We start from the raw sequence: 13,663 nt of genomic DNA on the forward strand, positions 1-13,663 counted from the left end.
ATCCCTTCCAAATCAAAGCACCACGGTGACATTTATTGAGTAATGGGGTGCAGCTCTATGTTTTGAGCGCAGTTAGTACATAAATGTTTTGTTACAATTTATTAAGGTCACCAGACTAGTGTTTGCTTCCTTGCAACATTAGATACAGCTAGTGACGCCACTATAATGTTAAAAAAAATAAAAAAAATGCAAAGAACAATCAGGAAAGAAATCGTTATATTTTTAACCGGAAGTTGTGATCGGAAACTAATTTCTTAGCTGGATGTGTTATTCCGGAAGAGCTTACAGAATCTAAAAACTTTAATAAAAAGAGATCGTTATAATGATATGCATACCCGATATTTTCATAAACTTAACAATTAAAGCCTTTTATACTGTTATGCATAGTTTGATATTATGTAGGTGTTTAAAATCTATAACATAATTGTCAAAAGTAATATACATGTATTTTTAATTTACACAATAATTTTAAGGAACAAGTTCTCAGAGACGAAATAGGTTGATCAATCATCTACGAAACTTAACATGATGTTTCTAGCATGCTTTGATACAGTATATTGTGTTATTTTAATAGTCAACTTAACATCTTGTTGGATACAAGGAGAAATAATGAATTAATATTGTCTGACTACACGTTTCTGATGAAAATATACATCGTTTTTGCCAGCAGTTTCATCCTAGGAAACTTCTGATTTCGTGAGAAGGAGACGCGCATTGACACGTTCATTCAAGGTTGAAACGGAGACGTACACAATTATAGCCATGTTTCGTATTACTATTTCAACGCCACTTTATTGGTTATCTGGTTTTTATCCTTGAAACATATAAAACATGGAATTTTAATATATTGGAAACTGAAAAAATAATTGAACTATACTGTCTTATACAATGATTTTCTCTTCATTTCCCGGCGACTGATGCATTTTAACTGTACGTCATCTCTGTGACGTAAGATAAAAATCTCAGCTGCGATTCTGATGAATTGAATTATATGTCGGTAATTTTATATTTGCTACATCATGATCCCTTCTATTCCATGTCAAATTGTTGACCAATCGGGAGGAGATCAGTTTAGAAGGATACACATTGGGTTACTTCGGGACTGCCAATGAAATGTGGTTTAAATGTTAGTTAATGACAGACATGGAAAAAATTATGTTCATTACATAAAAATCCTGAATTCGTTGGTTTTAATTTCGTTGACAATCTTATACAAATATTGACATCACAATTTATACCATGGTTATCATTTTATTATTGGAAAACAAGTTTAGCTTTTCCAGCACAGTTATGAATAATCTGGCCTGGTTGGTATTCAAAATATTCTGACCTCTTCAAAATCGTCAGTCTCTTAGCCCTCGTGATAAAAAGGTCGTCCCCTTCACATCAGCTTATGTATTCTGTGGGATTGGACTGAAAAGTCGAGTCACATAATCCACTCATTGCATGCACACTATGCGTTGCTTTTGAACGACAATGTCAGTAATGTACCTGTGTCAAAGTCGTCCAGGTAAGGTCTAGAATACCTGGCGTGATTACTGCAGATATTGATTGTTACTAATTAACACTAACGACACAAACGTGACCGACCGGTCATGATATTGGGTACGGAGGCTGGCAAGACACTTAGTCATGTGAACCCTGGCGCTTCACATGTGTATACCGTCTGTCACAATAGGCAGTAATGGTGGTTACGCGTACATTGTGACATTTTCTGATGTTTTGTAAAGGGAGCATCCTCATAATAATAGGTGATTATCAGTGGAGTTCTTAAAACGTTTAGTTAACAGGTGATTCCTGTACCTCAAAACATAAATATATATATTTTTAATCCCTTTTTATTATATATATATATATAAACTGTGCCTTACTTATGTGGGTATAATGCGCTTATAATCACAGGTACCGGTGAAAATGTAATACTAATATTCTAATATCTATTGGAGTATAATACTAAACTTATTAGGACCATGCGGGTATATTTATATTATGTTCAGGTTCTAATATCCCTGTTGGTATATTACTTATATTATCAGGTTCCTGTGAATAAAGTTCTACCCCGCTGATAATAATTTGCTTCAAGTGAAAAAATGAAAATGACCTAAACACCCATTCATTGAATTGAAAAGATGATTTCTCTGTTTCGTCAAAATGTCTTGACATTTTTTCAAAAACCGTGGATTAGCAAAACTTAATAAAAGGACATCCCACTTTAGAAGCGATGTCATCAGATTATTTGGCGTCTAGTGCAGTTAGACTTTCATAAAACTATAACAGACTCTGTGGACGTTTCAAGTGTTTTTTTAAAGTTATGATAAGCAAAAAGCGGAGAGTAAAATAATATATTTAAATGTTACTGGTACTTATCAACTTAATTAACAGGAGATCTAATTTTTTAAACTGTGTCGACATAACATAAAAGAGAGAGGGTGTCGCATGTCAAACTTGTTCTGTATTAGCCGAAAGCCCTTAGACCTATAGGTACATACATATATACATATAACATTCTCTAAACATAATTAGAATAGACAGGAGAGTGACTTCACAGTGTACATAAAACACCGTTCAATAATGTGCATATAACAATTCTTATTTAACACATTACAGTTATGAAACACCACAATACATAAACCTTAAATTAACGCCTCTTAAATTCTAAGTATAGGTATTTTCCTAAATTGGATAGCTCTCTAACATTATTCATACTAAGTAGTTGTATTAATTTAAAAATCGAGTTTTTTCTGTAATAATATTGTTTGATTAGTCTGTGCCTGAGATCGCTATAAAACGGACAAATCAAAATAAAATGAAACTCGTCTTCTATATCTCTCAAATTACATTTGTTACAAATCCTGTTTCTGCGCGTGATGTTATGATGTTTTCCAATTTCTATATTTAGTTTATGGACGATATCCTAAATCTAGTTAACATTTTTTGTACTTATTTTCAATAGATTTACTTAAATAAAATTGAATATATAAAAACCTTTAGGAGAAGCCGTTACTTTTGACAATATACTTTGTTTGGAAGTATCTATCAGTCTCTGTTCTATTATTTTAAAAGAAACATTAAATGGTAATGAAGAGTCAAACATGTAATTAAGTCCTTAGTATTAACTGGTGCTCTCTTTGACCAGTGAACACTTCACCTGAACATTGCTGCGTGCCTGACATTTTATGACGTCATGTATTCATCAATTCTATAGAGTCGGTAATGAGACTATCTACTTGCACTTCTAAGAATGAAATGGTACAGTAGTATCGTTTGATCTATTAGTAAGTATTACTGCTGTCTGCTAAGGGCATTGTAATGGTAGTCTTTGGTGTAGCAAAGAGGTGAACTCGGTGAACACGCTATGAGGCCACATTGGCCTCTATAGAAATATAAATAACCAAAAAGTACTAACATTACAGAGTTGTCACTATCAAAGTACATTCTTACACATGTGATTAGGATATCCAATCAGGTTTTGACGCCTGATCTATCACGTGGCTAATCGGAAAAAATAAATAAATATAATAATAATAATTCGAGGTTCTTATATACCGCTTTGTCACAACTTAGTACGTAAGTCGTCTCAAAGCGGTTCTCAAATTATTATCCGTGGTTATAGGGCCGTTGCAACCAGCCAACATCTTTCTCAACTCCATGGGGAGCATATAGCTGGTGCTGCCATTTCGGCGCTCACAGCTAGCATTCTACAATTCAAGCACTGTCCAAGCACGTCCTCATTTACAGCTGAGTAGACTGGTACAAGCGGATTAAAGTATCTTGCTCAAAGATACAACACAGTACCGTGCCGGGACTCGAACCCGGCGTCCTACCACTAGACTACCGTGTCTTCTTTAAACGGACAGAACGTTTGCAGTAAAATGTTATGTGATCATTGACAATTTTTACTACTCAGCTCTCAAATGAACAGTTATAAAGTTGTCTTTCTTTATATTGGTTAACTCGTCGATTTCTCTCGTGAATAGAACGCAAAATATTTGTTATCATAGAAAAATAGTTGTTTCGGGGATAACGTTTTCATCCTGTCACATCACGATGGAGAAGATACGACATCATAGCATCCGTTGGCAGCACGCGATCGGTAGCACGCTGTCTTGTCTAGTCTACTTCCGGTGTCACGTCCATTTACAGATGTTGATGTCACGTGATATGTGACACCATATTAGCTAGCCCTATATACGGTGCAATTCGTTCATTCTTCACGGCTGTCATGTATAATTATCAAACGTTTGTTCGAGGCCGAAACATTGAGATTGTCTGGTGTAATATCATATAAAAATAAAAGTGTTCAATGCTTCAATATATACAGAGTAAAGTAAATGTTAAATTCTTTTCTTTTAAAATGAAACGGCTAATGTAGCTCTCTGAAACTCCCCCTGAATTATTTAATTTTTAAGGACAGTGTAAATTCTAGGAGTTAAAATCCGGTTGTATTTCAGTTAGACAATTAACGTTTTCTTTTAAACTTTTTATTTTCTGTGTTTCAGTTTGTCTTGTGCACCAAGAGCATCACTGATATTTATGAGAGAAATTATAATTTAGAAATATTTAAAAAAAAAACACAAAAAAACGTGAATGCGCAAACACTCTTTAACACTTGTGAATTGTATCGTCTACATAAGGATACATTGTACTACCTATAGGTAAATGGCAATTATTCCGTCCTCCCGTTTTAATCCTTTTCGAACATGTTATGTTTAGCGTAAATCTGATCAAAGACCGACCCAACGACACATGCTTAGACCTTTCCAGACAATTTCTTCCACGTTATACGTATGGTAGAGTGTTTCAGCTACTTACCAATCAGCGGAGATATAAAGCAGTCGCACCATTAACAATAAACACGAGATGACGGCGATTACTAAACAGACGTAACTCCGGTCAACAGAGAGACTTTTCGAACACAACAACGACACTTACCTGTTCTGTCCGTGGGGTGTTTGGTATCACTTTGTCTCACAACGCAACGGTAACGAGCAGCACTCCCAGACACACAAACAACACGTGTGCGCATGTGCATGTCACAACCCCTTACACAAGCCAAGAACAGTCCAGAACCCCGGCCCGATCAACAGATTCCAATAATTTGATTGCAATTTAATCAAATATTAATGAGCCGATTGTTCACCTGCGGCACTAGCGAACACAATGAAATCACAAATGAGATTGTTTTATCAGTGGGGTTATGTACTAACTATAAGTATATACATAAAGGTGATAGAAAGCTTCAGAGTAAATGCACTGCTACCACAGGTACACTCGGCAAGGGTACCATGCGAATGCTGATGATGCTGAGCTTGGTATGAAGGGCGACATTTTCGATCGATACCCAATAAAAACCGCTCTGCTTCCCATTCTCAGCCGGGTATCCTTAACAGCGATGCGCAGGCCTTTGATTAATGCATGACCATCGTCATTTAAGATCGCGGATCCTTGATGTGAAAATACCCGACTGGCTCTAGAGGGAGCCACTGTCTTACATCAGAGGAATTAAACGGCGGGGGTGACACAAGAGGGGGCCACTGTCTTACATCAGAGGAACTAAACGGCGGGGGTGACACAAGAGGGGGCCACTGTCTTACATCAGAGGAACTAAACGGCGGGGTTGACACAAGAGGGAGCCACTGTCTTACATCAGAGGAACTAAACGGAGGGGTTGACACAAGAGGGAGCCTGTGTACACGTACTATATCTGTCATTGCCTCACGTCTAAGGGCAGAGTTATTCTCGGATGCAATTCCCTGGATATTTCCAGAAAGCCTTAAAAAAACACCACAGCACATACGCCGTGGATACGACGCTAGGCATATTTATACGTTAGCCGTCACTAGGGAGAGCCATTCTGTTTCTGAAATCCCTTAAGTAATAATGCAAGCACATGTCCATCTAAAAAGCTTATTAGTAAGAGATTTAATTTATCGTTTAGTTATTGATGTTATGTTATAATAATGCATATATATCAGCTGGGCATGGAACTAAGTTAATGTCATTTGTATTATGGTGTCAGGTATTTAGACCCACGACAGAAAAAGGCGAGGGGTGGGGTGGGGGAAGACAGAGTGACACGAAATGGCTGGTATTTTTGAGCAAAGCGTGTAATATTAGTGGTATTCTTGTATTACTAGAACTCTCATACCTACGGGAGTTACGAAAATCATGTGGTTTGTTAACTACAAGAATCTACAACTTTGCATACTATTTAAAAACATATCAAGTAATCTCTGTTGCTGGACAACGCATTTTATGTTTTGCAGCTGTCAATGTCTTCGACATATGAATTGATGAAATGACCTCGGTTCAGTTTGAACTTGTTCCTTTTCTTTCAAACAATGACAAAAGTGGGTATGGTTACGGTTGGCGATTTCGACGTTTTGGTAAATCACTAATAATACCCAAAATAAGATGCTAAATGGTTGATTTTAATTTCTTGCAAAAAACAACAACAACAAAACGGGTCGTACTGAACAACTTGTGGACTACATGGTAACACGGAAGCTATAATCCCTATTCACGCGATACCAAGCCGAATTAAATTGACATCCATTCACTTTGGGTGACATCGTTGGATAAATAACAAGCCACAAATTAACAGGGGAAGAATTGTACAGGCGGAAATAGATTGTCTTTGGTCTATTATAGAATGACACATGTTTGGGTTTGTGGAAAATAAATCTGGAAGACTTTGTAAATAAAACGACAGATTCATCACATACAAGATTTGGTAGAAATAGGGGACACTGTTCTTAGAATGACCATATTTACACGGCCAGCGTTCCGTGTTTACTCCTAGTAAATCACCTAGTACGTTGACTCCTGGTGCTGGCACAGAACTTAATGGTGATTGAATCTAGAACGTTGGGTAGGAGCGTTTCCATGTGTTCATTTTAAGCTTCATTGCATCTTAAGATAATCAAATAGTTATGCGATTGGCTACTCACAAATGTAATTGGGAGGCTGATGCGATCTAAAAGCAGGTCCCCTACACCAACCATTAACATTACGGCTCTTGTGCGTAATTTAAAAATCGCTAATTTTCCATCGTTGAATATCCGTATAAATGTTACGGAAGGAAATTCATCACAGAGGAAAAATAATTTGTAATCAATCTTAGGATTTTAAATTTCTCTTGTGGGTTGATTTATAGCCGGATCAACATAATATAAGGGTATTGTACGTAACCGTATATATATTAAACTATATTTACATTCTGTGTTGCATTTGCCTATATGTCGTTAGTAAACCAAATTCCAGAATATGAGACTGTATACTGCAATTTACAGTGATTCGGTCAGTGTAGGAACATACATGGCTACCAGATATACTTTCGGTATCAATAGGCCTATAGTCAGAGAACTTTCTGGGTTCGTAAGCATTTAGCAATGTAGGTCATCACAAAAAATAAAGCAACTTGACAAATTATGACAATATAAATTTATTATAAGATGTGTAGGTACCACAAAATTATTGTAATCACCATTCTAGATACGAAATGACCAAGTTTGTCAACGTCATCACACAGGGACTCGGTTTCGAGATTTTAAGTTAAGCATAACATCAGTGGATAACCACAACACTATAAAATTCAGCATTTATAAAACCTTGTAAAAGTCGAGGGTATCGACAAGGTTTTAGAATGTATATAAATACCCTTTTAAGTGTTGTGGTTCTTGAGTGATGTCATCCATAACTCAAAATCACGAAACCGAGCCCCTGTGAACGTCGTCTGCTAGCGATGCTAATCTGACCGATTGTTATGGAATCTGTTTCAAACGAAATGTCTTTGGAATTGTTATCAACTACTGAAAGGACCACTTAAATTAAAAATGTCCGAGTATATATGCTTCTGAAAATAACGTAATATTCCAGTCGATCAATCAAGTCCGTTTAACGCCGCATCACTTCGAAATACATGTAATCTATCAATGCGCGAAAAACAGCTTTAATTTTAAACAAGCAGAAGTTATGCAATTATTAACAATTTTTAAACATAAACACACTCATATGAAATACATAATAAAGTTAAGTTTGTGTACAAACCTTTTTAAGTGCGTGTGGTTTGCAATGACACGAGGGACTATATTATTTCTTCTTCTGGAAAACTCGGCTGTGCTGGCATTTGAACTTAATGACGTCACTGATATGATAAGCGGGAAACAAACTATATAAATGTAAATATAAGCATTGAACTGTTACCAGATGCAGTATACAGTCGATATGAATGCAATTTGAGTGACAGATACATATTCATGTCGCCCTATAACAGGCGACATTCTATTTATCTGTCACCCTAATTGCATTCATATCGACTGTATACTGCATCTGGTTACAGTTCAATGCTTAAACAACTCGTCACAGAGGTATGTTTTTTTCTACTTTGTATTCCGAGGTTTCGATGTTGGAGACTGTACTTTGTACTTCGAGGTTTTGGTGTGGGAGTTTGTACTTTGTAGTCCGAGGTTTTGATGTTGGAGACTGTACTTTGTAGTCCGAGGTTTTGATGTTTGAGTTTGTACTTTGTACTCCGAGGTTTTGATGTAGGAGTTTGTACTTTGTAGTCCGAGGGTTTGATGTTTGAGTTTGTACTTTGTACTCCGAGGTTTTGATGTAGGAGTTTGTACTTTGGATTCCTAGGTTTTGATGTTGGAGATTGTACTTTGTAGTCCGAGGTTTTAATGTTGGAGTTTGTACTTTGTAGTCCGAGGGTTTGATGTGGGAGTTTGTACTTTGTACTCCCAGGTTTTGATGTTTGAGTTTGTACTTTGTACTCCGAGGTTTTGATGTTGGAGTTTGTACTTTGTAGTCCGAGGTTTTGATGTTGGAGACTGTACTTTGTACTCCGAGGTTTTGATGTAGGAGTTTGTACTTTGTATTCCGAGGTTTTGATGTTGGAGATTGTACTTTGTAGTCCGAGGTTTTGATGTGGGAGTTTGTACTTTGTACTCCCAGGTTTTGATGTTGGAGTTTGTACTTTGTAGTCCGAGGTTTTGATTTTGTAGTTTGTACTTTGTATTCCGAGGTTTTGATGTTGGAGTTTGTACTTTGTACTCCGAGGTTTTGATGTTGGAGACTGTACTTTGTACTCCAAGGTTTTGATGTAGGAGTTTGTACTTTGTAGTCCGATGTTTTGATGTTGGAGATTGTACTTTGTAGTCCGAGGTTTTGATTTTGGAGTTTGTACTTTGTATTCCGAGGTTTTGATGTTGGAGTTTGTACTTTGTACACCGAGGTTTTGATGTGGGAGTTTGTACTTTGTACTCCGAGGTTTTGATTTTGGAGTTTGAACTATGTACTCCGAGGTTTTGGTGTTGGAGTTTGTACTTTGTACTCCGGGGTTTTGATGTTGGAGTTTGTACTATGTACTCCGAGGTTTTGATGTAGGAATTTGTACTTTGTATTCCGAGGTTTTGATGTTGGAGACTGTACTTTGTATTCCGAGGTTTTGATGTTGGAGTTTGTACTTTGTAGTCCGAGGTTTTGATGTTGGAGATTGTACTTTGTACTCCGAGGTTTTGATGTTGGAGACTGTACTTTGTACTCCGAGGTTTTGATGTAGGAGTTTGTACTTTTGTAGTCCGAGGTTTTGATGTTGGAGATTGTACTTTGTAGTCCGAGGTTTTGATGTTGGAGTTTGTACTTTTTACTCCGGGGTTTTGATGTGGGAGTTTGTACTTTTTACTCCGGGGTTTTGATGTGGGAGTTTGTACTTTGTACACCGAGGTTTTGATGTGGGAGATTGTACTTTGTACTCCGAGGTTTTGATGTTGGAGTTTGTACTTTGTACTCCGAGGTTTTGATGTTGGAGTTTGTACTTTGTACTCCGAGGTTTTGGTGTTGGAGTTTGTACTTTGTACTCCGAGGTTTTGGTGTTGGATATTGTACTTTGTACACCGAGGTTTTGATGTGGGAGTTTGTACTTTGTACTCCGAGGTTTTCATGTTGGAGTTTGTACTTTGTACTCCGAGGTTTTTGTGTTGGAGATTGTACTTTGTACACCGAGGTTTTGATGTTGGAGATTGTACTTCGTACTCCGAGGTTTTGGTGTTGGAGATTGTACTTTGTAGTCCGAGGTTTTGATGTTGGAGATTGTACTTTGTACACCGAGGCTTTCTTGTTGGAGTTTGTACTTTGTACACCGAGGTTTTCATGTTGGAGTTTGTACCTTGTACACCGAGGTTTTCATGCTGGAGTTTGTACATTGTACTCCGAGGTTTTGATGTAGGAGTTTGTACTTTGTACTCCGAGGTTTTGGTGTTGGAGTTTGTACTTTGTACACCGAGGTTTTGATGTTGGAGATTGTACTTTGTACTCCGAGGTTTTGATGTTGGAGATTGTACTTTGTACACCGAGGTTTTGATGTGGGAGTTTGTTCTTTGTACACCGAGGTTTTGATGTTGGAGTTTGTACTTTGTACTCCGAGATTTTCATGTTGGAGTTTGTACTTTGTACTCCGATGTTTTGGTGTTGGAGTTTGTACTTTGTACTCCGGGGTTTTGGTGTTGGAGTTTGTACTTTGTACTCCGAGGTTTTGATGTGGGAGTTTGTACTTTGTGGTCCGAGGTTTTGATGTTGGAGTTTGTACTTTGTACTCCGAGCTTTTGGTGTAGGAGTTTGTACTTTGTACTCCGAGGTTTTGATGTGGGAGTTTGTACTTTGTACACCGAGGTTTTGATGTTGGAGTTTGTACTTTGTACACCGAGGTTTTGATGTTGGAGATTGTACTTTGTACTCCGAGGTTTTGATGTTGGAGTTTGTACTTTGTACACCGAGGTTTTGATGTTGGAGTTTGTACTTTGTACACCGAGGTTTTGATGTTGGAGATTGTACTTTGTACTCCGAGGTTTTGATGTTGGAGTTTGTACTTTGTACACCGAGGTTTTGATGTTGGAGTTTGTACTTTGTACACCGAGGTTTTGATGTTGGAGATTGTACTTTGTACTCCGAGGTTTTGATGTTGGAGTTTGTACTTTGTACACCGAGGTTTTGATGTTGGAGTTTGTACTTTGTACACCGAGGTTTTGATGTTGGAGATTGTACTTTGTACTCCGAGGTTTTGGTGTGGGAGTTTGTACTTTGTACACCGAGGTTTTCATGCTGGAGTTTGTTCTTTGTACTCCGAGGTTTTGATGTTGGAGTTTGTACTTTGTACACCGAGGTTTTGATGTTGGAGATTGTACTTTGTACTCCGAGGTTTTGATGTTGGAGTTTGTACTTTGTTCTCCGAGGTTTTGGTGTTGGAGTTTGTACTTTGTTCTCCGAGGTTTTGGTGTTGGAGTTTGTACTTTGTAGTCCGAGGTTTTGATGTGGGAGTTTGTACTTTGTACTCCGAGGTTTTGATGTTGGAGTTTGTACTTTGTACTCCGAGGTTTTGGTGTTGGAGTTTGTACTTTGTACTCCGGGGTTTTGGTGTTGGAGTTTGTACTTTGTACTCTGAGGTTTTGATGTGGTAGTTTGTACTTTGTAGTCCGAGGTTTTGATGTGGGAGTTTTTACTTTGTACTCCGAGGTTTTGGTGTTGGAGTTTGTACTTTGTACTCCTAGGTTTTGATGTGGGAGTTTGTACTTTGTACACCGAGGTGTACTTTGTAGTCCGAGGTTTTGATGTGGGAGTTTGTACTTTGCACACCGAGGTTTTGATGTGGGAGGTTGTCCTTTGTACTCCGAGGTTTTCATGTTGGAGTTTGTACTTTGTACTCCGGGGTTTTGGTTTTGATGTGGGAGTTTGTACTTTGTACTCCGAGGTTTTCATGTTGGAGTTTGTACTTTGTACTCCGAGGTTTTGATGTTGGAGTTTGTACTTTGTACTCCGAGGTTTTGTTGTTGGAGTTTGTACTTTGTACTCCGGGGGTTTTGATGTTGGAGTTTGTACTTTGTACACCGAGGTTTTGATGTGGGAGTTTGTACTTTGTACACCGAGGTTTTGATGTGGGAGGTTGTACTTTGTACTCCGAGGTTTTCATGTTGGAGTTTGTACTTTGTACTCCGAGGTTTTGGTGTTGGAGATTGTACTTTGTACTCCGAGGTTTTCATGTTGGAGTTTGTACTTTGTACACCGAGGTTTTGATGTTGGAGTTTGTACTTTGTACTTTGAGGTTTTGGTGTTGGTTTTTTTATGCTGCTGCAGTTTGTATAAAAGTCAGCAACTTGAACAATCTAAATGTAGATAAATTATATAAAGGATTATGCAAACAAAAGCAGAGTTCAAGTGATGGACATGCATATACTTACTTCCTTTTTTTCGTGTATTTTTATCATAATATCAAATAAACACAATCTTAAATCGATGTGGACAACTCGTACATGTCTTACACCTTTGTGTGCATACGGTTCACTGGTCATTTGTCTGATGAAGGTGTCAGAGTACATACCGTACTAGAACTTCACATAGAAACACCTATTGGTTGTGTAACAAGAAACATTTCATATTCCATACTTACCAAAATGAAGAAAATGTTAAGAAATAGAAAGATCATGGTTTTATTTAAGTTTGCAAATCTTCCTGAAACTGAGGTGGGAGCTAGAGCTCTTATGCGTTATAATAGGTAAATATAGTCAAAATAATCATACATTCTAAAATAACACTTCATCATTCTGTGATATGGATTATATTCAAGTGTGTTAAAACTTGTGTGACATTAAAGTAATGCCCTCTTTTCAAAAAAACAAAAACAACAAAACATAAATAAATATTATAATGTAAATAATGATACAAAATGTGTGTGGTATTTCAGAAAAAAAACCCGTCATATTAATAATACATTAATGTAAGGTTTTCCAGCCTTTTCATTGAGCCTGATACGAACAAGCCTCGGGTATGTATTGTATTCATACTCTACTAAGAATATTGATTATCCGAGAAAAAAATGGTATCTAATTCTGTGTTGTGTTATATTGATATCGACACATAATGCTATTAATTATTTACGAAGTCTGTCATCTGCAGAATAACAAAAAAACTCTGTCCACCTTAGACTCACTCTGGTACACTCGACTGGGCATCAATCAATCATTCTAGGTTGTAGTTCAAATATCGGGAGAGCAACGTTTTTCCAATATTCCATGTTTGTTTGAGTATTTTAAATTTTCTGAATATTCTTTTGACTTAGAATCTGGATATTGACACATTCCATATTCAATAACATTATAAGCACAGATGCCATAGACAATAGATTATCGATTACCTATCACGCGACTGTCGTGTCACGTGTAATAGCTTGACACGAAACTACGTACACACGTCACTGCCTTGGACTTGCAAACATGCGAAAAGGAATGGCGAGCACTGTGATCGTGTTTTACTCCTTCCGTACTCTGTTCAACACATCCTTTTCATACCCGACACACGTTTTTTTGTCTCAATAAATGACAAGCATTACTACATGTACATATAAAACAGGCTATATTTCCCCCTCAAAAATTTGGCCCTCTTTCCTTTCAAAACGAGTATGGATACTACTGAAATTGAAAGGTCGAGAAACAATATACCTATACATATCAGTTGAAATCGCCTTCTTTTTCAATGAGAATAAAAGACACAAAAAAAAAAGAAAAAAAGAATGACGTTGAAAATAAAAAGTTTTATCACATACCTGTTGAATCTTGTTATAGTAATACAACCAATGTGCAATACGGAATGTTGTATTTACCTACTAGCC

At 37.2% G+C, this 13,663-nt stretch overlaps 1 protein-coding gene across 1 annotated transcript in view; it reads right to left on the reverse strand.

Moving 5' to 3' along the window:
* LOC110442324 overlaps nucleotides 1-5,031 on the reverse strand; it is a 64,028-nt gene extending 58,997 nt beyond the window's left edge. The window contains exon 1 of the mRNA XM_021485879.1: nucleotides 4,933-5,031. The gene's annotated coding sequence lies outside the window, so the exon portion shown is untranslated. The remainder of the gene's footprint in view (nucleotides 1-4,932) is intronic.
* Nucleotides 5,032-13,663: the final 8,632 nt, after the last annotated feature.

The sequence above is a fragment of the Mizuhopecten yessoensis genome, unplaced genomic scaffold (genome assembly GCF_002113885.1).
Source record: "Mizuhopecten yessoensis strain PY_sf001 unplaced genomic scaffold, ASM211388v2 scaffold716249, whole genome shotgun sequence".
Taxonomy (NCBI): domain Eukaryota; kingdom Metazoa; phylum Mollusca; class Bivalvia; order Pectinida; family Pectinidae; genus Mizuhopecten; species Mizuhopecten yessoensis.